The sequence below is a fragment of the Corvus hawaiiensis genome, chromosome 1 (assembly GCF_020740725.1).
Source record: "Corvus hawaiiensis isolate bCorHaw1 chromosome 1, bCorHaw1.pri.cur, whole genome shotgun sequence".
In the NCBI taxonomy this organism is placed as follows: domain Eukaryota; kingdom Metazoa; phylum Chordata; class Aves; order Passeriformes; family Corvidae; genus Corvus; species Corvus hawaiiensis.
Genome location: NC_063213.1, coordinates 64,898,946 through 64,922,730, shown reverse-complemented (window position 1 = coordinate 64,922,730; position 23,785 = coordinate 64,898,946). Strand labels below are relative to the sequence as shown.

At 42.1% G+C, this 23,785-nt stretch overlaps 1 protein-coding gene across 17 annotated transcripts in view; it reads left to right on the top strand.

Moving 5' to 3' along the window:
• ATXN1 (ataxin 1) overlaps window positions 1-23,785 on the top strand; it is a 343,650-nt gene that overhangs the window by 176,784 nt on the left and 143,081 nt on the right. For 15 of the 17 annotated variants that reach the window (XM_048308538.1, XM_048308500.1, XM_048308539.1 and 12 more), the window contains one exon: window positions 5,323-5,445. The exons of 1 other annotated variant lie outside the window; for it this stretch is intronic. The gene's annotated coding sequence lies outside the window, so the exon portion shown is untranslated. Of the gene's footprint in view, window positions 1-26; window positions 38-5,322; window positions 5,446-23,785 lie in introns of those variants that run through there. One more of the 17 variants, XM_048308592.1, reaches the window with a different exon arrangement.

Genomic DNA, 23,785 nt, shown 5'->3' with positions numbered 1-23,785 from the left:
TTGGAAGTAGACTTACAGAAAAGCTTTGTCTTTCTCAGTGTCCTGTCTCTTCTTGATTAAAAGTGTAGGTTTGACTACAAAAAAACCAACCAATTTTTGTAGTCAACCAACTCACTGAATCCAGGCAGATGGGGCAATGTTTCTTCCTCTGCCTGGAAGATTTTAGTTGCTGGCCAAGCTGCCAGCATACTCCTGCTACTCTCAAAAAGTAAGACCAAACCACAGTGGCTGGTTGTGGCTTAGTCAAATTTCTGTTCTAAAAACAGCTTATGGTCAGGCCTCCAAAGTTTCCTGCAACAAAGGTCATCACAGGTTTCTTCTGAAGTGTCCTGAATGTGTCCTGTACTCTCTGTCACTGGACATACATGATTGTATAAGGAATATTTATTGTTCAGATCTTTCTATATAGCAGCGAGCAACTAGATTCCAAAAGACAACCTCATATAGCTAGAAGGTAGGTGAGATGAGTAAGTAAAGCAGAAGGCAATAGGAAAAAAATACGACGCCCATCTGTTCCAAACAACATGGAATTTCTATTGTTTTTTAGAGCCCTTCATTTGAAGAACCCAGAATGTATCTGCACATTGAATATCATGGCATATTTCATTTTCTTAACATCTCTTTCTAAATTATACATGCTCTTTAGCCGAGGCACGCTTGCCTGCTGCTTTTTGTGGGCAACACACTATAAACTTTTACAGGAGGATGTGTGTTACTGTTTAGAGCAGCTTGGCCAGTGAAAGAGTGGGTGGAGGGTATTCAGCTCTTCATCCACTGGCATTCCTTGTTTTCAGAGGTTGTGAGCCAAGGAGGGTTTCAGAGGTTTCAGAGGTCTTGAGCACAGGCAGTTGTATGGCAGGGTCGCTGCCAAGGGATGAAACCACTGACTTGTGATGCAGTCTGTCTCTCTCAGACCTTCCTGCTGGGATAAAGGAGGCACTTAGGGTGCCAGGGAGAGCCTGAGGTCAGCACCTGATGAGACTGGGGCTTTGAAAAGACATGACACGCCTCAGGGTAAGTGGGGGAGAGCATAGCTCTGTGTCACCTTGTAATGATAAACAGATGGCATCAAGGCATGGGGGCAGTGAGCGTGGGCTGGTGGTTCTAGTCCAGAAATCATGCAATAAAGTCACTTTGGCTGTTAAGAAAAGATGGGAGTTCATGGTGTTTGTGCTTATGAGCAGAAGGTAAGAAAAGGAATAAATAGCATGTAAGAACATGTGCCTGAGCCTACCAGACCCTCGGCAGAGGCAAGGGAGAGTAGTAGGTCCACTTGATGGCATCACATTCCTGTGAGATTTGGGGGGAAGAGTTCCTGTCCCCATGGTGAGAGGTGTGCAGAGAGCCTGGTCCTGTCATTTCTCCATCCCTCATAGCTCATCCCAAAATGAGATCGTATTTTAGCAATCCACTCTGTTCTCAACTGGCCTTGGCTCTGTCCTGTCACGTGCAATAGTACTACTTTTGCCCAGGCCCACTCCAGAACTGCTTGCCCTGGGGATGGCAAGGGAGGCTGGCAGTCCTGTCTGCTCCCCAGGCTTGGAGGTAGGAAAGCCTGCCCAAATCCAGAAATAAGAGCTGAGTCTTTCTCTGTCGCTGTCTTCGGGTTTCATTTCTCTCTTTACTTGAGTCTTTGTTTCCATTGCTGTGGTTTTTCATCAGCTTTGGTCACAGTCAAGTCATGCTGACAGAGCAAACGTGCAAGTTACCTAGAATGGAAAATCATCGCAGTCCATTCAGCTCCATTGGCCTTTTGAGAGAGGCCCCACTGTGAAATGAAGGAAGACTGGGGGAAAAGAGGTGTCCTAGTTGCTGGTATTTTGTCAGGCTGCTACTTTCTTGGTATTTTCTTAAAGTCTCAAGCTGCCAAAGCAAGGGATACTGCCTGTCTCAGCTTTCACTGAAAAGCTAAATATTTCTGCCTTCTGAGTGCAGAGCAGCACAGCACCTGTTGTGTTCCTGGGGCTCTAGAAGCCAGAAGGCAGAGAAATTGACCCTGTAACTTTTGTCCAATCTCGTTGCTTTTGAGGGAAGTACTGTGTTTTGGGGAGATGTGTGCTGATCGACCGTCAGTAAATTCTTGGGGGTTAGTACAGCATGCTGCAGCTGTGACAGGCTGCTGAACAGCCCTGGCTGAATTCGGTGGCTTTGCAGCTGGCAGGGTTAATGCTGTGTATGGGAGGAGGAAGGAGGATTTGTACTTCAGAGCTGCCTCTGCTGGGGGCTAGAGAAGCCAAGCACCGCCTCAATTCTTACACTGGGAAGAGTGAAGGAGCTGACAAAATATTCCTTTGATTTGTTTGAAGCTGCATTCATTTCTCCAGAAGGGGGAGAGTGGAGTAGTCAAATGCTGGGAGGAATGTGCCTAATTCAGGACTGTCCTTTTTCCCTGACTCCACAGACACTACAGAGAAAAATCAAGACATGTAGAAAGGGGCTGTCAGATCGACTCACATGTTTTGCAAAGTCCAGAATTATCTGGCTGTTGAGTAAGTCTTTGTAAGTGTGACCCAATAATTCTGTTTTAAGAGTTCACTCTTGGTTTTGATACCAGTTCGGTTACTGAGCAAATATCAGAAATGCATAGAGGTGCAAGCCATGAATAGACAGTGACCGCAGGAAGAGCACATGTGTATGGCAGGCCTGATGCTCCTTTCTGATGGTGAAATTTGTATTTGGATCACAGATATTATGATGTAGCAAAAAAAAAAAAAAAAAAAAAGGAGGGCAGAATGTATTTAAAGTATTTTTGTTACACTGAATTTTTAGTGCTTTATCCTCTGCTATATAAATTGTTACTTTTGAGGGTTTTTTTAAAACCAGACCATTTTCTCCATCACAGTTAAATCTATTTTCTTTTGAAAAACTCTGATTTGTTGCTCCTGTTTCTGTAAGGATCAGATGGGTAGTGGAAGCTGTACAGCAACTTTATGTATGCTTCTCGAGATAGTAAAATGCAGGCCTACAATAGGCCTTTTTTAAGCAGCTGTAAAGCTGTTGTGTGAATACAGTGAATCCATTCAGTGTCCCCCATGCTTGCTGGGAGCACCCTGGAGAAGAGAGTTGTACTAGTGAAATGACTATCCAGCAAAACGGTTTCAGAGGGACAGGCTGATGACTCACTCCTTATTTTAGTTTGCAGGGTCTTTTTCTGGGTATGTGAAGTTTCAGCCTGAGTTCAGAGATCTATAACTTTCTCCATGTTTCCAGATTATCCACTAAATCAGCATGGGTATTGTGTTCCTTGCATCAGCCCTCTGAGATGGGGGAATACTCTTATTTTTGCTGTAGAGGCAGGGGAAACTGAGGCAGGGGAAAATTTGGGTTAAGTGACAAATGTGCATTAGGAGCCAAACTCTCATGCTGCAGTTGTACTATAGAAGCTCAAGTGTCATTCAGAGCTGTTTCAGCCCTTCAGGAAGTGTCACACAGCATTTGCCCATAGGTCATGCAGAAAAGCCTGGAGGATAGCTGGGAATCTGTCCATCAAACAGCTTTATTTGACTCTTTTAAACAGAGCATTAAAAAAGAAAGTATGTAAAGTGAGAACAGGAGGATTTTATGCTGATTTTGATCTTTGGCCACCTTGTATTTGAGTTGGGGGAAAAATGAGAGGCAGAACCTAGTTGATCTGGCAGGGTGACACTCTGTAAGATAATCCCTTTAACACTTTTTCTTAAATTAAGAATGGTTTCTAGGTGGCATGAGTCATGGACAGACTGTCCTCATTTCACTTTGAACTTGCAGCCTTTTCTGGATTTGTGTCACAGATTTAGAGGGCTTTGTCCGCTTCCTGCAAGTGGTAGGCTTGGCTGTTGCAGTCTGGACTGGTGTTGAGTGAGAGCAGGCTCCTTGAAGAAAGGGGCAACACCATATCAGCATGAAACAGCACGGTGGAGTAGGGGAGCAGGGTAATTTAAGCAGAGTATTTTGTACCATGAGCAGCTCTGGAGAGTGGTGACATAGGCACAGCCTTTGTACAGGTGTTGAGGTCACCCTTATTTGTGTGTTGTGGTCTTCTTGGAGTTTTGGGTTGTTTTCCTCCAGGGTGTGTGGGGGAATAAACTGTGGTGTAGAAAGCTGTACTTTTTGAATTTTTGACCCCTTTTGGAAAAGTTGTCTTTTTTGATGTATATACAGCCACAAAAGTCTGTGGATATTGTCTTCATTTCTTAATTAAAAGTAAGGGAAACATTATTCAGACCTGTCTGTCTGTTCTAGCCAAGGAAGAAAATCAAAGTGGTCTGGCTTACATGCACACAAGGTCAAATCCTCTCATTGTCGTGTTGTGTAAATTTGTTGGCTTCAATGGGGATAGCCACAGGTGTAACCCTGGGAACAGTTTCTTTCAGGCTTTTTACAGAGCAAAAATGCATGTGGTTGTTGGTCCTAAAAATTGTTTGCACAGAAATAGCTGGGATGCTTGTAATCCAGAGAGGCTGTGCAAATGCAAGACCACGCTCTCAGAGGGAACGTGAACTCTGCTCTGGCTGGCAGTGTTTTCCTGCTGACAGAGCCTGGTTTGGAGTCTGACGTACTCAGCCGGCTCCTGGCCAAGCCTTGCTGCAGGTATGGGAGAGGGAGGAGGGTGAAACGGGGTGGTGAGAAAGTGTTCTGGTAGCAGCACTCGCTGAAAATTCAAAACCTTCAGACCTTTTTTGGTGATGGTGGAGAATGTCAAAATTGATTGTATTAGAGACCTGCCAGTTACGCTTAACTCATTTGCTTTGTCGCTCCTCCTCCCTTCCTTCCTCTCTCGACAGCTGGGCTGGGTTTTGTAGTGCTAATGCTGCGTTGCTTCTCCAGCACGGCTACTACTTCCCCCACGCTGCTACTACAGAAATACTGCAGTAACTCAGTGAAGACTGAGGGAGCTGGCCATATATCAGTGATAATAACAGTGATAGTAATAATAAAAATGTGTAGCAGTTTGATACTTTACGTAATGATTTTTCTTCTGGTTTGTGTCCTGGGTTTTCTTCCTTTTTCACAGTCATAAATTTGTGGAGCCTGGTAGATCCTGGATTGTGCTTTAAATTAATACTTTGTAGTATACTATCTTACAGATTTTTTTAAATGCCATGTTTTTGAGTGGTCTAAACCAGTATTTTGTGGGGTTTTTTGTTCAGTTGGGTCTTTTTCTTTCTTTTTTTTTTTAAAGTACAGCCCACAGAAGAGCTGCTGCTGGAGGAAGTTACCACACTTGCTTTAGATAATGAAATATACATTGAAAAAAGGTCAGGGATTTCCCCTGAACCACTCATCAATTGCTTGGATGACATTTTCATTCTGAGTGTTTCTTTTTTTTTGTTTTTGTTTAAGATCCTGGAGCACAGGAAAAGAGTTTTAATGCAAAATACCAGAAAAAAAAGTCTGCAACATCTCCTGTGAGAGGGTGAAAAAAAGGAGATTAACAATTGCATCTTTAAACACTCATAATTTGAGGTAAGTGATTGGAGAGTCTTGTCAAAAGTTTACAGTTAGTTTGTAATTAAATTAATCATTATGTACCTCAGAGTGTCATGATATTGTTGTTGAAGGCAATAAAAACAGGCAGGAGAGGGAAAGAGAGAACTGTAATGACAAACCCAGAAACAGCAGTAAAAATATGTATGTAATATTTGTAGTAGTAGTGCATTTATCTTTTTGAAAATGGGCCCCATGAGTTCCAGTCCCACAAAAGGGCAATCACTCTGACATTTATAAGGGTTAAACCCTGTTTAAATCAATGAGGCTATTCTCCCTGAAAGTTAGGCGTAAGCCTAAATATTTTCTAGTTTGGAATCTGTATCATATGGGAACTCAGTAGAAGAAAGCTATTGAAGAACATACACAATGCACAGCCAGAAAAATGCATATACAGATCTCTTACTGTTGGTGATAATGTCATGAGTAATCTGATTTTACAGCATTCTTAAGTGGTATTTTTATATTAAATACATAGTTCTCATTTTTATGTTTAAACACCTAATTGAAATACCAAACGTCTTAGCAGAGCCTGTGAATTCTACACCACCTTTAATAATATGTCTGCCTTAATTGCTTCATCAATGTGTCTTTGAACAAATGGAGTTAAATGTATAAAGAAAATAATGTCCCCTTTCATAACTAGAGTTGCAAATTGCACTTGGATATTTGAATAGCAACTGAACTAAGAGTTTCCTGACTGAGGCTGAATTGTGTTGCCCAGAGTTAATTTTTTTTAATAAAGACAATGATGAGGCACAGGGAAAAGCTCACCTTTTCCCCCTAGTCTTCTTTTCTGTTTTCATTTCTCATTAGAAAAGATTCATACCTGAGTCTAGTAAGGAGAAAACACTACAGCTGTAAAACTTTTAACCACTGAAAATGTTGCATGAATGAACACTAAAAACCACAGCATCTTCCTTAAATAAAATTTTTAAGTTATTTACTATGTTCTGCCCCACAATTGTGCTGAAAGAGACAAAATTGCTGTAAGGAATCTGCAGAATCAAAAAGACACATATAACCTGGAAGAAGCAGGGTATACATTCCCACAAAAGTGCAGAGAATCAAAACCCTTTGGCAAGTGGCATTTGCAGACATATGTTGCCTACCAGATTTCAGAAGAGAGGAGAGCATAGCCAGCCCCTGGTGATTGCTCTGTATTTGCTTTGTAGGAATAGAGCTATTAAGTTTCTTTTGAAATCAACAGGCCCACTGCAGGGAGCTAAATATTTCCTTTCTGGTCAGTAGACTAGAGCCATGGCTTGGGGAAATTTGTAGTGGTCCTGTAGGTATTGGTACTGATTTTTCTGAAAAGGTCAAAATTTTTGCAAATCAGTGTAGCCAACTCCTTTTTATGTGCAGGTCTTGCACTAGAGACTGTGAGCCCAAACAGGAATACAGGCCTCTTTCAGCAGGAGTCCGAGGCAATTTGTGTAGTTGTGAAATGAGGCATTAATGCAAAGCTGTTTGAAGGCTGAGGTGCGGAAATGCCTTGCTCTCTGGGGCAAGCCCTGTTTCAGGTGTAGGTGACAGTCTTGGCCAAACCAGTGAGAAAGAAGTGCTCTGTAGTGACTGTTGTGTGATCACCCTCAGGCCACCTTTGCTTTCTGTCCATCCCACTCTCTTGGAGGGAGGCATTCCGTCTTGGTTCTGTGGAGCATAAATCAAAATTCTTTTCTTGCTGTCTTCTTTTCATTGACATCAGGCCAGGATAACGTGCATGATTTTCCTTTCACAATTGCATTCTTATTGCTTTCTGAAGAAGCGCGTGTTGAAGTTCAGGAAAAGGTATTTTGTAGCATCTGTGTGGTCTTTATAATAATTTTATCAGCTCTATGTTACACTCAGAAAATCATTGAGCTTGTTTTTAGCTTTCTTTGTATCGGAGAGTGCAGGAGCTCATTGTCAGAGTATTGGAGGGTGCCAAAAGATCCATTTTAGGATATATTAAATTGTACCGCTATTCTTCTCCTTTCTTATTTTTTTCAACACGTGAAGAAATAATGCACCCATTTGTGCGCCTGGAGAAGGTCCTGTGGTGTGTGCCAGGGAGTTATGTGGGTGCTGAGCTGAGCAGGAAGAGAGACTGACTCTTTCCTGCTTTGTATTTTTCACTGAGCGTGAACACAGGGGACCAAGCCTGCCCAGATGAAACACATGCCTTTTTTGTTTTGCTCTTCGTTCGGCTGTCAGCATGCCATGTTCAGATGGCAACGATCAGTCACAAATTGTCCCCTGCCCATGCTCTTCAGCTCTCCTAAACCATTAGTTTTGTGGAGCTTTTCAACAAAGATGCCACTGATTCGATTTCCCCACCCCCTGCCCTGGCTAATGGAAGATGATTTTGTTTGTTTGTTTGTATTTTCCCCTCTAATCAGGTGCATTAGATCCCAAGGCAACCTGTGTTAAGTGGAAATGAGGCTTTGATAATATGTGTACTTGCTAGAGACTTCTTTAGATTTTTTTTTTTCACCCCTCGTATATGGGTCTTTTCAATGAGGCACCACTATTGTGAATCAGAAGGAAAGTGCACAGCCTGCCAGGCACATAATGGAATTATTCTTCTGTTTCATTATGTGTGTGTGTGAGCCTTTGTAAAGAGGAGGTGGTTGGGACAGAGAATGGAGACCTTCACTGCAGGGAGGCAGGAGAGTGCAGTGGCACAGTGCAGGGCAGCACTGTGGTGAGACAAGGCCCTGCCTGTGCCAGTTCCACCATGCCTGTTCTGCTCGGCTCTGGTGGGCACTGCCTGGGACTCACACTGTCACACTGCATGTCCCAAGAAAATGGGTGAAGCTTGCACAGCCATTCACTATGCTGACTGTAAACCACATAAGGCAAAATATTTGAAAGCTGTAATGTTTCCAGTGCTTTCCCTAAACTTTCAAAAGAATGATGTGAAAATGAACCATGCCAATACTGTCCTTCTCCACTGTGAGGCTATTTATTATAAAGGATGTATGTTATAAGGCATTTTAGTATGGAGTACATAAGAGCTTGAACCAAAGCCTTGGATCCAAGCCCCCCAGCAGCTTTGCAAAAGGCAGGATCCAGATCTGAAGTCAGTGGTTCACACAGTTTCTAGCACAGAGGGGTTTTAAGTTACTTCGAGAAATGGGATTTGCCAGAAATTTTAAACTGAGGCTTTTAAACAAGTTTTTGGCTTTTTCTCACCCACCATTCTCCTCTGCCTTAGAAGGTTATTGCAAAAGCATTGCAGCTGTTTTCTCCTAGCCACTGTGGCCAGGACACAGCAACTCAGGAAAAGGAGAAAGGTGTCTGTGGTGGTGACTGTTATACAGCCATATGCTTTCTTTTCCGAGTATTTTTTTCTTCTTAGGAGTTAGACCTCTCTTCTGGATGGAGGTCTTTGAAATCGCTGTGGAGGCTTTGGAGGTAGGACCTTGAAATTTCAGACATCAAGAAATGGTTGACCAGCCTGGCATGGAACAAATCAGGCTACAGTGGCTGGACTCCCACCTCCTTAAAAGTCCTCTCTTGAGATACCGTAGCTGAATTACAGACATGAAAAATTACAGCACTGTATAAAAGAAATACGTAAGGCCTAAATTTTTCTTTTCTTGCTAGATATGTGGTTCTGTTTTTATTCTCTCCCTTTTCCTTTGCCCTTGGACACAACATTTTTAGGGCTTTTCAGTGTCTAGCTGTGCATTTACTAGAGAGGCATCTGGTTATGTGTTACTTGACACATCTGTTACGTACGTCAGAGAATCAAATCCAGCACCCAGAGACTTTATGCGTATTTGCAGTACTCCCTGTGGGACTTCAAATCCTTAATCCAGTGGATTGCTTATGAGGATACAAAAATGCAGTATTTCAATCTACTGCATATATTACTGCAGTTTATTGCATATATATTGCACATATATACACTACAGTCTCCTTTGTATTTGGCAGAGAAAATCTAGTGTGGGAAAGACGAGAAGTGCAAGTGAACTGGGAAGTTTTTAGATATGGTGGTTAACTTGCTCCCTTCTGAAAACATAATATCTCTGGTTGGCTGCATGAGAAATAGTTTTCATCATGATTTGAATATCTCTAAAAGGTAGTTCCCCAACAGTGTTTGTGTATTTCCAACTTAACTACAGGCTTGTTGGACTGTGGGGAGAGGCCAAATACCTGAGGCAGCATTGGTAGCTGAGGCAAAGCTTAGGCTTTGCAGTTTTGTCTGGAGAATCTGTACTACTTGCAGGCTGTATAGGAAGCATGAGTGTCATGACTTGACCCCAGCTGACAACCAAGTACTATGAAGCCACTTACTCCCCGTACCCCCACAGTGGGATGGGTAAGAGAATTGGAAACAAAGTAGGTAAAACCCATGTTTTGAGATAAGAACAATTTAATAATTGTATAACAACAGGAACAATAATAACAATAATAGTGGTAATGATAATAATGATGATGATGTAATGAAAAGGGAGGCAACCAGAAGAGAAAGAGAAATCAAACCAGAGAAAGACAAGTGATACACCACACAGTTGCTCACCACCTGCTGATACCCAGCCTGTCCCTGAGCAGCCATCAGCCCCTCCTGGGCAACTCCCCCAGCTGATACATTGAGCAGGATGTTCTATTGTATGGAATATCCCTTTGGCCAGTTTGGGCCAGCTGCCCTGGTCATGCTCCCTCCCAGCTTCTTGTGCACCTCCTTGCTGGCAGAACATGGGAAACTGGAAAGTCCTTGACTTAGGATAAGTCCTTGACTACTGAGAAACTAAAACATCGCTGTGTTATTAACATTATTCTCATGCTAAATCCAAACCCCACAAAACCTACAAGCTACTGGGAAGAAAATTAACTCTATCTCAGCTGAAACCAGAATAGTGTATTAGTTCAGATTTCTGCTTTGCTTTTCCTCTGGAAAGTTCTGGAAGTGCATTAAGTTGCAGAAAACATGTGGCTTCTTAGATGGTCTTTCTTTAAGATCCATGTAGAGCCCAAATGTGGTAGGTGTTATTTCTACAAATACCAAGTTAGGGCTATTCATTAGTGTGCAGTGCATGCCAGTGAGCACACGGACTTACCTGTTGCTTTTTGGGGTTTTCTGTTTGCTCTGGTGGGACTGCCCTCTGTGCTGGCCACCCTTGGATACAGCAGTTGACAAAAGCGTTGCTGATAAACTTGTGTGCACGTTGTCTCCCCTTTTGTGGATCGGTAGTGGAGCGACTGCTCACCATCTGGGGAGGCGAATGGTAGCCATCAAAATGGCAAGGTATGCCAGTCCCTGGCTAGGTCATTGTTAAAACCTGTTGGCTGGGTGTTATAGGGGGCTGGGTAACACAGGCATTAGTGCAGGGGAGCTGGGATGGGGGAGATTTTACTGAACCCAAAACAATGTGAAAATGCAGATTTGGCAGAAGGCACACTACAGCAAGAGGGAGAGTGCAGAGCGAACATCATGATTCCCTTCTGCTGGAGGGCTCAGCAGCTGGTGCCCATGTTGGGAGCATTTTGCTGCCGAGCAGTGGTCCCTTGTGTTCTGATGGAGTGGAGCTGTGGGTGTGAGGAGAAGGCGTCCCAAGGGTTCACCAACCCTGTGGCCCACTCCCCTTCTGCAGTGGGGAGTCCTTTGGCAGCCCTCTCCTCCCCTGGCTCTCTGAGACATGGCTGCTGTGAGTAGGGTGCTGCAGCTGCTTATTTGAAATGATAATATTTTACGCTGTTACCGTGGAATACTGCAGTATTTTTTGTAATTGTGGGCTGCAGGCCAGTAATGTACAATAACATTTTGCTCTTCCTGTGCTGTTGCTACTGTAGACATTCGTTCCAATTTGGGCTGCATTTGCAGTACATGGGGTTTTTTTTTTTTTTTTCTAGACACTGCCTGTTATCTATTGTGGATATTTTTGGAGTATTCATTTCTACCCACGTCTGTCCATATAAATCTATCTCAGAAAGCACTTCAGAGAGTAGCAGTCTCTGTTGAACAAGCAATTGTTGTGGCTTTCACGGAATTATATCTTTTTTAAAGTATGAGGCAAGAATGAGATGAAAATTGCTTTTTAAGTTTAAAAACAGTTATGGTTTTAAAAAATGTTTGAGGCAGATAGAAGGCAAAGCCTTTCTTTGACCAATGGTGAGCATATTTAGCACTGAAGTCCCAGTCTGCATCAAGCTGTAGGTGACTGAAACCTCTGGGATGGCAGAATTCAGGAGGCAGAGCCTGTAATGAGTCTCCGCAGTTTTGATTTTAACTATTTTTTTTTTTAAATTATTTTCACAGGAAAGTAATCATAACTTGGAAGAGGGTCAGTAGTGTTCCAGCCAATGATTGTTTATTAATGTTGTCATGGTCTGGAGATGAAACTTTTGTGAAAGGGAAACTCAAGTCCTAGACATCAGAGCTCACAACTAGTCAGCCTGCACAAAGTTAGTTTCTTTCTGGAAGGTAGAGGTTGAGTCTAAAGGAAACGAAGAACATACAACACAAAGGAGACAATTAATTTGTATTCGGGTAAATTTGGAATAAAATACAGTGTGCTATACAAAAAGGATTGCGCTTTTCTCACATGTAATTTTAGTGTCCTATTACTGTGCTGACTCACTAAATGACTTCAGTTTCAATCTACATTTGGTTTAAATTACTTCAGAGGCCTGCATTTGTATGCTGCTCTAAAGTAATTGTCATCTGTAGTCCAGATTTTTTTCCTTTTGTTTGGCACTTCAACTGGCTTGTCTCCTTTCATTTTCCAGGTCTCTGTTTTACTAACATTTGAAACCAATCTCTCTGTGTGCCTGCTTGGGCCCTGCAATTGGCAAAAGCCATTTTTCAGCAACAGATAGAACAAGGAATGAATCATTGCTTTTTGCCTTTCCATTAAATTACCTAAAACACTACTCGTAAATATTGCTTTATGTATGTTACAGCAGCATGATTATCTCACTGCATTGATGGAACAGTGCTGAAGTGAATATAATTTTTCTTCTATTACATCTTTAATGAGCTTCAATTAAAAATAGTGTGTTGGCATGCCAGAGTAGATGTGTTATTCTCAGAAATTTATTGAAACCGTTTTGCCTGTTAGATTTGGTTGACATCATGTTTCTGAAAAACATGGTGGACATGATGTGGTTGATTTAAACAACAGAAAACCGAAAAAATTTGCTTTGCTAGGTGAAAGTTGATAAGACAAGTAAAATCTGGTGACTGGGAAGATTCAGGTCTGTACTGAGTGGAAAAGTCTGCTTTTTGTCTGTCTTTGAGGGTGAATTTTTTAACATATAGTTAAAAAAATAATCACAAAGCAGCAGGTTTCTGCAGAGCTCAGTTTAAGTCCCTGATCACTTGACACCTGTGGCAGCAGGTCTGAGTCACAGATAGCACAAAGCTTTGAAGCCTAATACTCTCAGTATTCAAAAACACACCTACGTAGAAGTTTAATTTCAAGTATCTCTTTTAGCTCTGGGTTCCCCCTCCCCCAACAAATTTTAAGAGTCATTCTTAGAATTTTGCAGAGAAAAATTTTCCCAGCACTTGTGGCTTTGTGAAGTATTGACATCACTTAGAGATCAGAAAATAGCTCTGTCAATTTTAGCTTGACGGCATTCCATTCTCTGCTCCAAAAACCTGATGAATTACAATGGATGAGTCAAAGTTTTCTTGGAATTTTCTTCCCTCCCCTCCCCCTCCCCCCGCCTTGTGCAATTCCATTGCCATTTTTAGCACTGAGGGCAGCTCTCCAAAGAATGTCTGTGTGCTTGAACTGTGATTTCTTGAAAGTCCAGAACAAAATACAGTTGTGTCAGATGACAAAAATCATTCTATGTTTCTATGCATTTTTGTAACATTATGTGAGCGTTATTGAAAAATGCACAGCAACAGGCAGGAGATGTCTGATAGAGAGGTGTTGCATCTTCACTTCAGCAGCATGAATATCTTACTATCATGCTGCTTCATTATGCTGTGATGAGTTTTTGCTTAATTATTTCTGTGTTTTATCAGCTGTTCTCAGGGAAGTTGCCTGACAAAACAAATTATCAGTGATTTGGGAGACTTGGACCAGCTTGAAGCACTTGTTGAACCACAGCATCCTTCTGCTTTTGCCTCAGTTTTAAAACCAAGGATTATGTATTTAATGTATTTTAGCAGGATGTTGAGAGTAGAAATACTAAGAACAAAGAGTTGTGGGGGTACTACTGTTACCTAAGTGATGTGGTATGTTTAGGATAAACAGTGTTGTTAGCTGTTCTTGGCAAAATCCCTGGGGTTACGATGAGTGAAATTTTAACTCTGAACGAGTTTGGTTTTTTTTAACTTGAGGAAGTAGCCTGTATCATGCATATTCTAATGTGTCAGAGTGAATGTGTGAAATATGAAACTGCTGAAAAGAAATGTGAGGGGGAAGACAGGTTAAAGTGGTTGTAAATGGAAGATCTGTGTATTTTATTTCTGCACTAGATAAGTATTTTACTTCAAATTGGCCGGAAAAAAAAAAAGAGAAAAGAAAAACATGCAAGTGTCCCCTTAAGAGCTGCTGTGTCAAATTTGAAGAATGATTTGAATTGAGTCATTAAAGTGTGAAATGGAGGGATTTTAGTTCTGCTTTAAATTATGCATCTCAAATTAACCTTAGCTGTGGAGTCTCTTCTGACGCCCTCATAATGACACATTATTGGTACTAATGGCTTCTTTGTGACTTGAGATACAAACAGACATCCTAGACAGAAACATTTCAGCTTTGAACTAAATAAGACACACGGTGTGCATTTCTACCTTGGGTTTCAGTTGCAAAGCACTGCTCCCTGTCTTGGCAGGCGAGGGCAGTTGAATGAAAACCTGCTTCACAAGCTTTGAAGAGCAGGAGAGCAATAAATCTGGAGTGAATGTGAAGCCTGTCCAGACACTGAGCGCTGTAGGGAGCCAGAACAAAGACTGGGATGTGGGCAGTGGTCCGGGAGGGGGAACTTCAGTAGATGATAATCTTGGGAGGAAAAGGCCCCAGGATTGTGAGGGAAATGGAGAATAGATGCCAGGGTTTAAGGAGGAAGTTGCTAAATAAGGGAGGGGTGAGATTAATACATAAAATAAGCAGTAGAGGTTAGTCAGCCCTTTATGTGCCCTGCTTACGTAAAAAGGGGCTGTATCTGTGCAGTTCTGTGTACTCTTTTGAAGCTCGTTATCATAATTTGAAAAATTCCATCTCTACGCAGAATCACTCATGGGCTTTGCAGCTTCCTTTGTGCTACTGGTGTCTCTCCTGGGACAAGGATGTTAGTTACTACTTCAGCGTAGCTACTGGGTGGGTAGAGTGAGCCTGGCTGTGAATGAGTGAGAATGGCATTGTCTGGAGTGGTGTGTACAGAAGATGCACAGAATTTTACATGTTGATGAAAGAGGAGGAAGGGCTTGGCCAGGCAGGCCCAGAATTTAGACCCTGACTTCCCTTCCTAAAGATATTAACTAGCTCATTGTTTCATCCTTGTTTTCTCAGTGGAATGTCAGTATACACGATTGCCTCCCCTTTCAAGATGCAGTTCTGGGAATTTACTTGTTGGCTATGTCAGGAGTGATGGAGAGATGCTTTTGCCCCGTGGTTGTGTTGTGTGGTGTTGTTACAAGGCTTGTGACATTATGTGACTTTCTCTGAAGATCTGCTCTCAGCAGAGAGTGCTTTGGAGTAAGTAAACTTGTGGTATTCTGGATCCAAAGCAGGACAGCATTTGACTGTGTAGAATCAAATACTAAAAAAAGTATTCAGATGCCTTCTTTGGACTTCTACAAGGAACCACATTCCTGAATTGGGACCCAATAATTAAAAAAAAAAGTAGGTATGTGATACATCACATTTACTAATGCATTAGAGATATTTATATGAATAATTAAAACACCATTTAGAATTGCCACAGTAATAGAACAAAATATGTTTTGTCACTTTTCTGTTCCGTTTAGTTGATTGATTAATTTATTGATTTCTTCCATAATTTAGAGTAGGTATCCTAAACATTACTGTAAATTAGCAAGACTGTGCTTTATGTTAATAACCCGTTGAAAGCACTAATGGAATGAAAAGAAGTCAGAATTTGGTAATAAAGATCTGAAAAACAGAGACCTAGAACACATATCTAGTGTTTTGCATCAAATAGATTTGTAAAATATTGGAGCCTTTGTTTGTCGTAATTGTTAATTAAAAAAAAAAGTATTTAATATTCATTATGAATAGCCTAATAGCACATCAGAAAAAAGGGAAAAATTAGGCAACAAGCTGCTTTAGATTTTCCATTGTGTTTATAGTTAACTTTAAGCTGGTTGGAGTCAGTGGGAACATGTGTGGGATGGAGGACAGAACTTCACTGTTAAAGAGACCACAGTCCTTCTGAAACTATATGTGAAAAAAGTAGTAAACTTCTGAAACTGAGGTCTGGAAAACAGACAGGTGTTATCCAAGATACCAAGAATTGGAAATAGTATTAAATTTCACACACATATGCACATAAAATATTTTTGTATTTCTTAGCTCAGATTTCTTCTGGTTTATGTCTTTGATTTTTCCTTATTATTTACATTTAATTTATTTACCTGTTTTTTCATACTTTTTCCTACCTTCAAAATGACCTGCTTTATGAATATGCTAGAATGTATGCTTAACAGTAAGGCTTAACAATTTTTAAGTCAGTATTGTTCTGATCCCTTTTCAGGGCTGTGTTTCTCTGTTTTCCAGCTACAATGGACAATTTGTTGTAACACTTGGATTAGTGTCATATGTTTTGTTTGGTACTGTTGTTCTAGCCATGCTTGGAATGTGTGTTTTCATATGTTTTTTAAGGCAGTTTTAGATGCCATCAGAGGGTTGTGCTTTTGCTTCCCATCCACTGGTGATGTCCAAACTTCACTGAGGAGAAAGAGGTGGTCTGGCAGGAGTCATGGCCTGTTAGCCTGGGTTTTAGCCCTGGTTTGAGGGAACGGTTACCTCTCCAGGCTTAACTGGAGGTGCCTTACTCTGTTGCCCTAATACAAAGTAAGTGATAGAAACTGTCTGCTGCATAAGGGGATACAGAATATCTCAATATGGAAAGTGCTGCATGAAATTCTTCCACTTACTGTTACTGGTTGTCACACCAACAGTCACTATAAATGAAGAATATTAGAGGGGAAAAAAATCATTTCAGTTAGTTTATTTTGTGCATATTTGACAGCCCTCTGTGTATAGTCAGTTACACGATTTCCTGGGATAGCTAGATTTCTCTTTATTTGTGTGTGGGTCTTCAGCTATAGGGAAAAGAAAATACTTTAAGGATCAGAAAATGTGTTTGTAAAGCCAGGAGAAATTGTCTGCAACCTCAAGAAGATATCTAAGAGCATTTAACTGCTTTTTACTCGTCTTCCAAAAGGAGCTCAGTTCCGGAATAACAGTGTTCTTTTGGACTATATTTCAAGATGGTATGATTATTCTTAGACAAGAATTACAAGGATCGATCGCAAACCCAACACATCCTTTCTTTTCATGACAGATTCACTGATCATGCCATTATACATTATTTTTACAGCATTAATAGTGCACTGGTCAGCATAAACACCAGAGGCAGTAATCATGGATTTTTGTCTCCATCTTAACATGTGTTTAAGGTTATGCAGTTTGTTGTGATGGGTTTGCACCCACAGTTCACGAGGAAGGAGAATTGTTTTATCTGTTCACCTTCCCTTCTGTTTTGCTTTTATGCTTCCTCTTTGAGTTGGGGCTGGGCTGTTTGATGTCTCTCCAGGGATAGAGCAGGGCAGGGAGAGCATGCCTAGCAAAAAAGAAGAGAAAGGTCATTTTGAGATACCAGTGGTGTACAAGGTGCGGGTTTTCCTTGCATATCCTACTTATGAGGTAGTAAAGACCAAGATTTGCCCTGGGTGTGTGTCTGGAGCCCTTCTGCACTGGGGTTGTGGTAGAGCTGAGTGCAGGGTTGCTTTTCCTCAGTGGAGGGCCCTGCACTTTTGCTGTGTTTTGGCAGCTTGACATGGCAGCAGTTAGGTAACCTGTGTGCATGGTTTTTGGTTTTGGTTTTTATTTTTTTGGTTTTTTATCCGCCATCCTCAATTTACTGAAGCTCTGTGACTTTTTGACCTGCTGTCTGTAGGCCGTTGTTTTACAAGCTCATTAAGGTGGCCAGGATAGCAATGGCAGCGATCCTGCCCCCCCATGGGTACTCATTAGATGGCTTCCTTGTGCTGACATAAGCGTTGTGTAGTCATGTTCCGAGCCAGGTCTGGGAAATGATCCAAGTTAAAAATAATCCCTAAAAAAAAAAAAGGTAAGTTTTCAGCAGGATCTGTTCCTGGATCTAGCTTGCCATCATTCTCACACTGGCCTGGAAAGTGTGAGGGTTTGTACTGGCACAGAGGGAGGTGAAGAGGAGCAGCTGAGGCAAGGTGGTCAGTGTACTGCTGGCAGCAGGGATGCTGCCTGCTTGTATGATGTCAGCCTGAGGAGGTGAAGCTCTTGTGAGTGTGCTGCCTGTGTTTCCCTAAGTGCAATGGCCCAGTAACTTCCAAAGTTGTGAGGCAGTTCTGGCCAAATTTGCCTGAAAAGCAGTGTTGAAGGGGTCAAGGTCCCCATAGCTCAGCAATTTATGGTGGCTGATAGGCACACCCAAATCAGCTCTCTCAAGTGGTCAAAAGTTATCATCTGGGGCTCAGCTGCTGACCTTGTCAGGCCTCCTCTTGTGGCACAGTCCTGCTGCCCCAGTTTGGTTTGAATTGTGCCTGTTTTGCCGTGGGCCAACTGTTGAACAGCTGACGGGAGAAGAGCACAAAGTGCTCTCTGGGAGTGACTATTCATTTCAAAGGGCAGGGATGGTTCATCTCCTGTATCCTGACTGCACAGGGAGCTGCATTTCCAGTTGTGGGGTGGTTTTTAAATTTGTTTTCTGTGTTGGATTTTTTTAAATTCTCTCTTGGTATCAAAATTTCTGGAAGCTGGGAGAGTTGGGAGGCAAGACTCCCTTCAGTTTCTTTTGTGTGGCCAACTGTTTAACCCTGAGGTCAAACAAGTCTTTTTAGCTGCACCTCTACATAGCTTCTCTTGACTATTTGGCAGCATCTTTGTCCCCTGCTCAATCCAGGTTGTGTCCCCATAAGGCTGTGCTCCTCTTTGGTGGGTGTGCCTGTGTTTCACCTGCCCAGCTTGCCCTGCTGCACGGGCAGCCCTGCTCTGCACCACACTGAGGAGCTAATATGAAGACACACATTGTGGTTTCCTGCTGTTTTGCTTTGTAACCAGTCCACTGGTAAATATAGCTTGTGTGTGGTTATAAATTCATTCTCTCATTATGTGTGGTTGTTGTGCAATAATTATGTAGAAATTACAACTGAGGATTGTTGTGGATGTTTTTTTGTTTAGTTTATTTATTTATTTGTGCGCTGAATATGCCCTGCAGTGAGAAGAGCAGGCTTTGGTTTCCGCCCTAACAAAGACAAGGCTACAAGCAGGTGTCAGCCTTTGGCATGGACACAGGCACTATCTAGCAGGCTGCTGACTTTTATGTGGCTCCCTTTGTGTGGTGAGACAAGCACTACAGGGGAAATCGGGGACCTGTGCTATTTGGGCACTTTTTTATTTTTTCTTGCTTTACTCTGTGGGTAGACAGGCTGTCCTTCCCTGCAGGTTTGGTACCGTACATGTGTTTATTCTGAAATGAACCCATCCTGTCTCTTTGGAGGTGCTGGTTGTACATTTCCTGAAGCCCTTGTATCTCTGGCAGCTTCCAGCCCTACTCTGGGCAGTCCTCCTGGTCCTGCTGCCTGGCTGAGGCCATGGGGCTTGGAGTCTCTGCCTCCTGCAGAAGTGCTCAGGTTCTGCTCCCTGGAGATCTTCCCTTCATATGTGGGGCCCCTCCTGTGATCCCTCCTTCTGTTCAGATGTGGAATTAAAATAAGTGTGGGGGTTTTGTGTTTCTTTATTTAAAATTCCAGTCAAGCAGATCCAGAACAGTGCTTGTCCCTGCTGCGTTCTCATTTTCCTCTCATCCCTCCTTTAATTTTACATTATTCCCTGCACTGTGTTTGCAGGCCATATGTGTCCTTTGAACTCTGAAGAAGCTGTGCCAAAAGGAAGCCGCCTTGTCCTCCCCTCCTCCCATCGTGGAGCCGCTCTTAGATAATTGCAATTAGTACACAATGCGGAGTGAACTCAAATGTGAAGTTCATGGGTGAGCGTCTGCAAATTTCCTGAGAGCTTCAGAAACACTTGTGCTTGGTCTCTGCTTTTGCCCTTTAACCCTGCAGCAGTTCCTTGTCCAAAACAGCCGCTCCTGCTCTGGGAGGTGTTTGTGACCCGCATTTTCCTACTGGCGTTCCTGGCGTGGCACAGCCACTGCTGAAGCCTTGGCGGAATGCCGTGGCCCAGCCAGGGATTCTGTGCGGAGGAAGGTGGAGCTGCCTGTCATTGTGTTACGACACGGGGGAATAAGTGGCTTCAGGAGTGTTCTGTAGTAGGAGAAGCCCTTCAGCTGTGCTCCCGGGGAGAGGTGGGTAGGTTGCCTGCCGCAAGCTGACAGGAGTGGGAAAAGTAAAATTCACCCTGTTAAACAAAAAGTGGGAGAATTGCTTCTTGTCATTCATGAGGTGCGGAGCAGAGGGACGTGCTGCTGGGCCAGCTGCTGGTCAGGGGGCTCAGCATCAGCTGCTGGCTCGGCCAGAGGGATTGCTGTCAGGTTGGGCTTTAGTGTTCAAGGGCAATGTCCTCTGTGGAGAAGGGTGACGAGTGCCTTTTGTGTCCCTTCCCCCTTTAGTCTCTGGGAGGTGTCTTCTGTGTTAAACCAGGTTTCTGACCTCATTTCTCAAAGGAGTTTTAAATGGGGAGAAATAGGAGTATTAATTAGTGCCTCGTAAAGTACTTGTAGTCAAGTATGGTAATTTTCTTGAAAGGATAATGTATTAGATGAATAAAAATACTCTCCATTAAAAAATGAATACAAAGTAATTTTAAACCACAAAGATTATTGTACATTTCTGAAAAATTAATGTGATTAAAGCAAAATATATTTAATAAATTAAAAAGACCCTGTAAGGCTATTTAACTTGTTGGTCTCATATTAATTATTTTCAAATCTACTGCTACAGAACTTCAGCCTTACCTGCAGGGATGGGAAGTGATTTCTTCCCTCACTTCAATTTTTGGCCTGTAATTATTAGGTCTGAGTTGTGGGTGTGGTGATTTGATTTTTCCCTTGGGTTGTTGTTGTTGTTTGTTTGTTTGTTTTAGTGTTGTGTGTTTTTTTTGCTTTCTCAGAGATTGGCCACAGTGAAAAATCAGACCCTATACTGTGATCAGAAATTATATGGAGATTTCCTTGATGGATTTAGTTAATGTGACCTACTCATGCCCTGCTGTCTGGATTTGGAGCTGAGAATACATATTTTTCAAGGATGTTTCCTCCTGCTTGGTTTGTCTGTGACGTGGTATAGATTGTGTCTGCTAGGATCACACAGGCTTCCTTCAGTTACTTCATGTGACTTTATACAAATTATATTAATCTTTTCTAGACATAGTTTGCCCCTTAGATTAGTTTTGGGTTAGGAATTTCCTTAACTCTCTACTGAGCTGTTACATGTTCAGCTACTTAATGAGAATTGCTCTGTATGTTGTGGAAGACAATAAAGTAAATGGAGCTGCAGATCCATGGGTTTGCCTGGTCATTTATGAAGTTTATGTATTGACTTAGGGAGGACATAAAAATCTCAGTGTAAAACTGGGTTTAAATAGTAGCACGTTTAAAAAAACTCCGGGTTTTGTGGCATTAGGAATGAAGGCACTTCCTCACCAGTCTCATCACAAATGTTGCAAGGATTTTATCCCCTCTTGCTTGGCATGTTCTCTTACTAGGGGTATCTACAGGGCAGGTATTTGATACTTGATTCCCCCCAAACTCTTGTTCCCTGTAACAGGTCTGTGGTACAGATTCAGAGAATGCTAGAAGTCAGTTCTCAAGTTCTCAAGGTTTCCTAACTTACAGTTTGTTATGGTTTAGGTACCTGACCTTTTGAAAACATTTTTCCAACAGATGGAAAAATAGAGGGGAATTTGGATACCATACAATGTTCTCTCAGATGCCTTCTGAACTTTCAGGCTATTTTATGATGGTGACTGCCAGGTTTTTTTTGTCTTTAGGGCACATCTTTAAGTATTCTCTCTCTCTTAAGAAGGCAGCTTTTGCATCTGATTCTCCAGCCTTGTATTTTACTTTCAGCTTTTCTCTTCTTGTTCTGTTGGAGCTTTGACAAGCTTATGCAACTGAGGTGATGATAGCTGCCTTGATTTCTGTTATATCTAAAGGTGCTTCTCTCAGCAGAGCCCTTACAGACTAAACATGTGAACAAGAGAAAGAGATTTTACTTGTCTTTGGGACACTAGCAGAGCCTGCAATGGTTGGATAATTGACTGTTGAAAGCCTTGAGACATTTCTTCTTTTGTTTGAGAAGGTAGTGGTGGCCAGGGCTCCTTGGTGGTGTACGAAAATAGCTCAGGAATTCAAGGAGAGTGTTAAATGCTCACATAAATGTATGGGAGTTGTTAGCTGTTGTTACTATACCAAGTGTCTCCCAAGATGAATGGTCCGTACTGCCATAATGTTTCAAAGTATGATTATTAGTCTTTTCTAGCCTTAAATGATACCAAATCTATCCACTGAAAATGACCTTGAAAATCCTCTTAGTACAAACGATTTTATTTTCAAAGCCACCTCCTCAGGTTACAGCTAAACTAAGCACCCAACTGGCTGCGGTTAGGGCAGCGCCACGGCTGCTGTAATGACATCCCCAGGTGTGGCCGTGTGGATGTCCCTGTGCACAATCCATTTTGTGTGGCTCCCAACATGCTGGTTGGCTTCCCTTGTTGTTTGTGTGTATTTTCCCCACCACTCACAGAGGACATAGTCAGACTTTTTTTTTTTTTTTAAATATTGTGACACCGCAGCTATAAAAATCTGTCAAAACTGCAAGGGCATAACAAAGAGTGGATCTGACCGATGGCACTGTTATCTTTTACTTAGCATTTCCCTGGAATTCTAGCTGACAGCAGCCCTTAATATAAATTCGTTATTTGCAAGGAGCTCTGTTTAAGCTAGCAAATTATTGTACCAATGTGTGACACTAACCATACTGCAGAATAAAGAGCGGTGAAGCATTTATGATGCTAAAATAATTTCAGGTCATGTCTTTTTTTTTTTTTTTCTTTGTGTGGTTTTGCTTTTATTACTAGTGCTGAAATGGTTCTTGCAGTGCAAATGAGAAAACCAGACTGAACCTCCTGTTTTTTTGTTGGGCTCCCAGCTGGAAATCCCTCCCTCCATTTTCCATTGATAAAAGTGTCACAAAGGGAATCCAGAGCAGAGGAATAGGTGGAAATAGAACAATGCAAAGTCTTGGACTTGAATCACAAAGAAAGTTAACTAATGTAGATACAGTACTGGATGAGCTGCTGCTCCTTTTATGACCAGGTTCATTTACCTGTGGTCTTAGCATTTGTGGCTGCCCTCAAAGCCATGTAACAAATCAGCTATTTATTCTCTCTTTGCTGTGGAGGCTCTTTAAAAGGATATGGCAGAGCATTTTCTTCTCTCCCTTCCTATGGACTGCTTTATTTGACCTTCAAGAATTCAGAGTCTCAACAGGGGCTAGAAAACTCACATACAAGAATGCTTTTATTGTTAATCTATAAAATATGTCTTTCACTAATGAAATAAAGATGTGACATTTATAGAGCTCTGATAAGGAACATGGCAGTGGAAAAGGCCCAGGTCTCCTGCTGTTCAAATTAAGGGCTGCTGATTTCAGTGAGAGAAGAACCAGGCTTGTTAAATGTGCATTTTAACACGTGCACTCAGGTGTTCCCATAATGCTCAAGAAACTTACAGAAGTATTTTGCAAGAATTGAGAAGTAACACCATAGAGAACTTCGTTCATTTAAGTGACTGAAGGTACTTAGTGCTCCTTCAGAGCTTATTGAGAGGGAAGATTACTTGAGTTTCGTTTCATGAGTTAGGTGGTTAAGTTTATACTTTTTCTAGACTTTCTTAGCATTATATCACTAAAACAATGGCTTCTGTATTGCTGCTGTGTTTGACCTTTGTATCAGGGTCAAAGAGCTGACATCACAATGTTTGCCCCAGTGTCTCTGTGGTCACCTGCCCGTCATGTGCTGTAGGTGAGGGTCTGCATGCAATGGTGTGAGGAAGTGGCTTGGAAGCCCCTGGGGAAGACAACTGCTGCACGTCTTGTGCTGGGTGCAGCAGGGAGTGTGATGGTCTGTGACACAGGAAGCTCAGTCCTGAGTGAGGCAGTGACCTGCTTTGCTGCAGTGGGAGCAGCAGG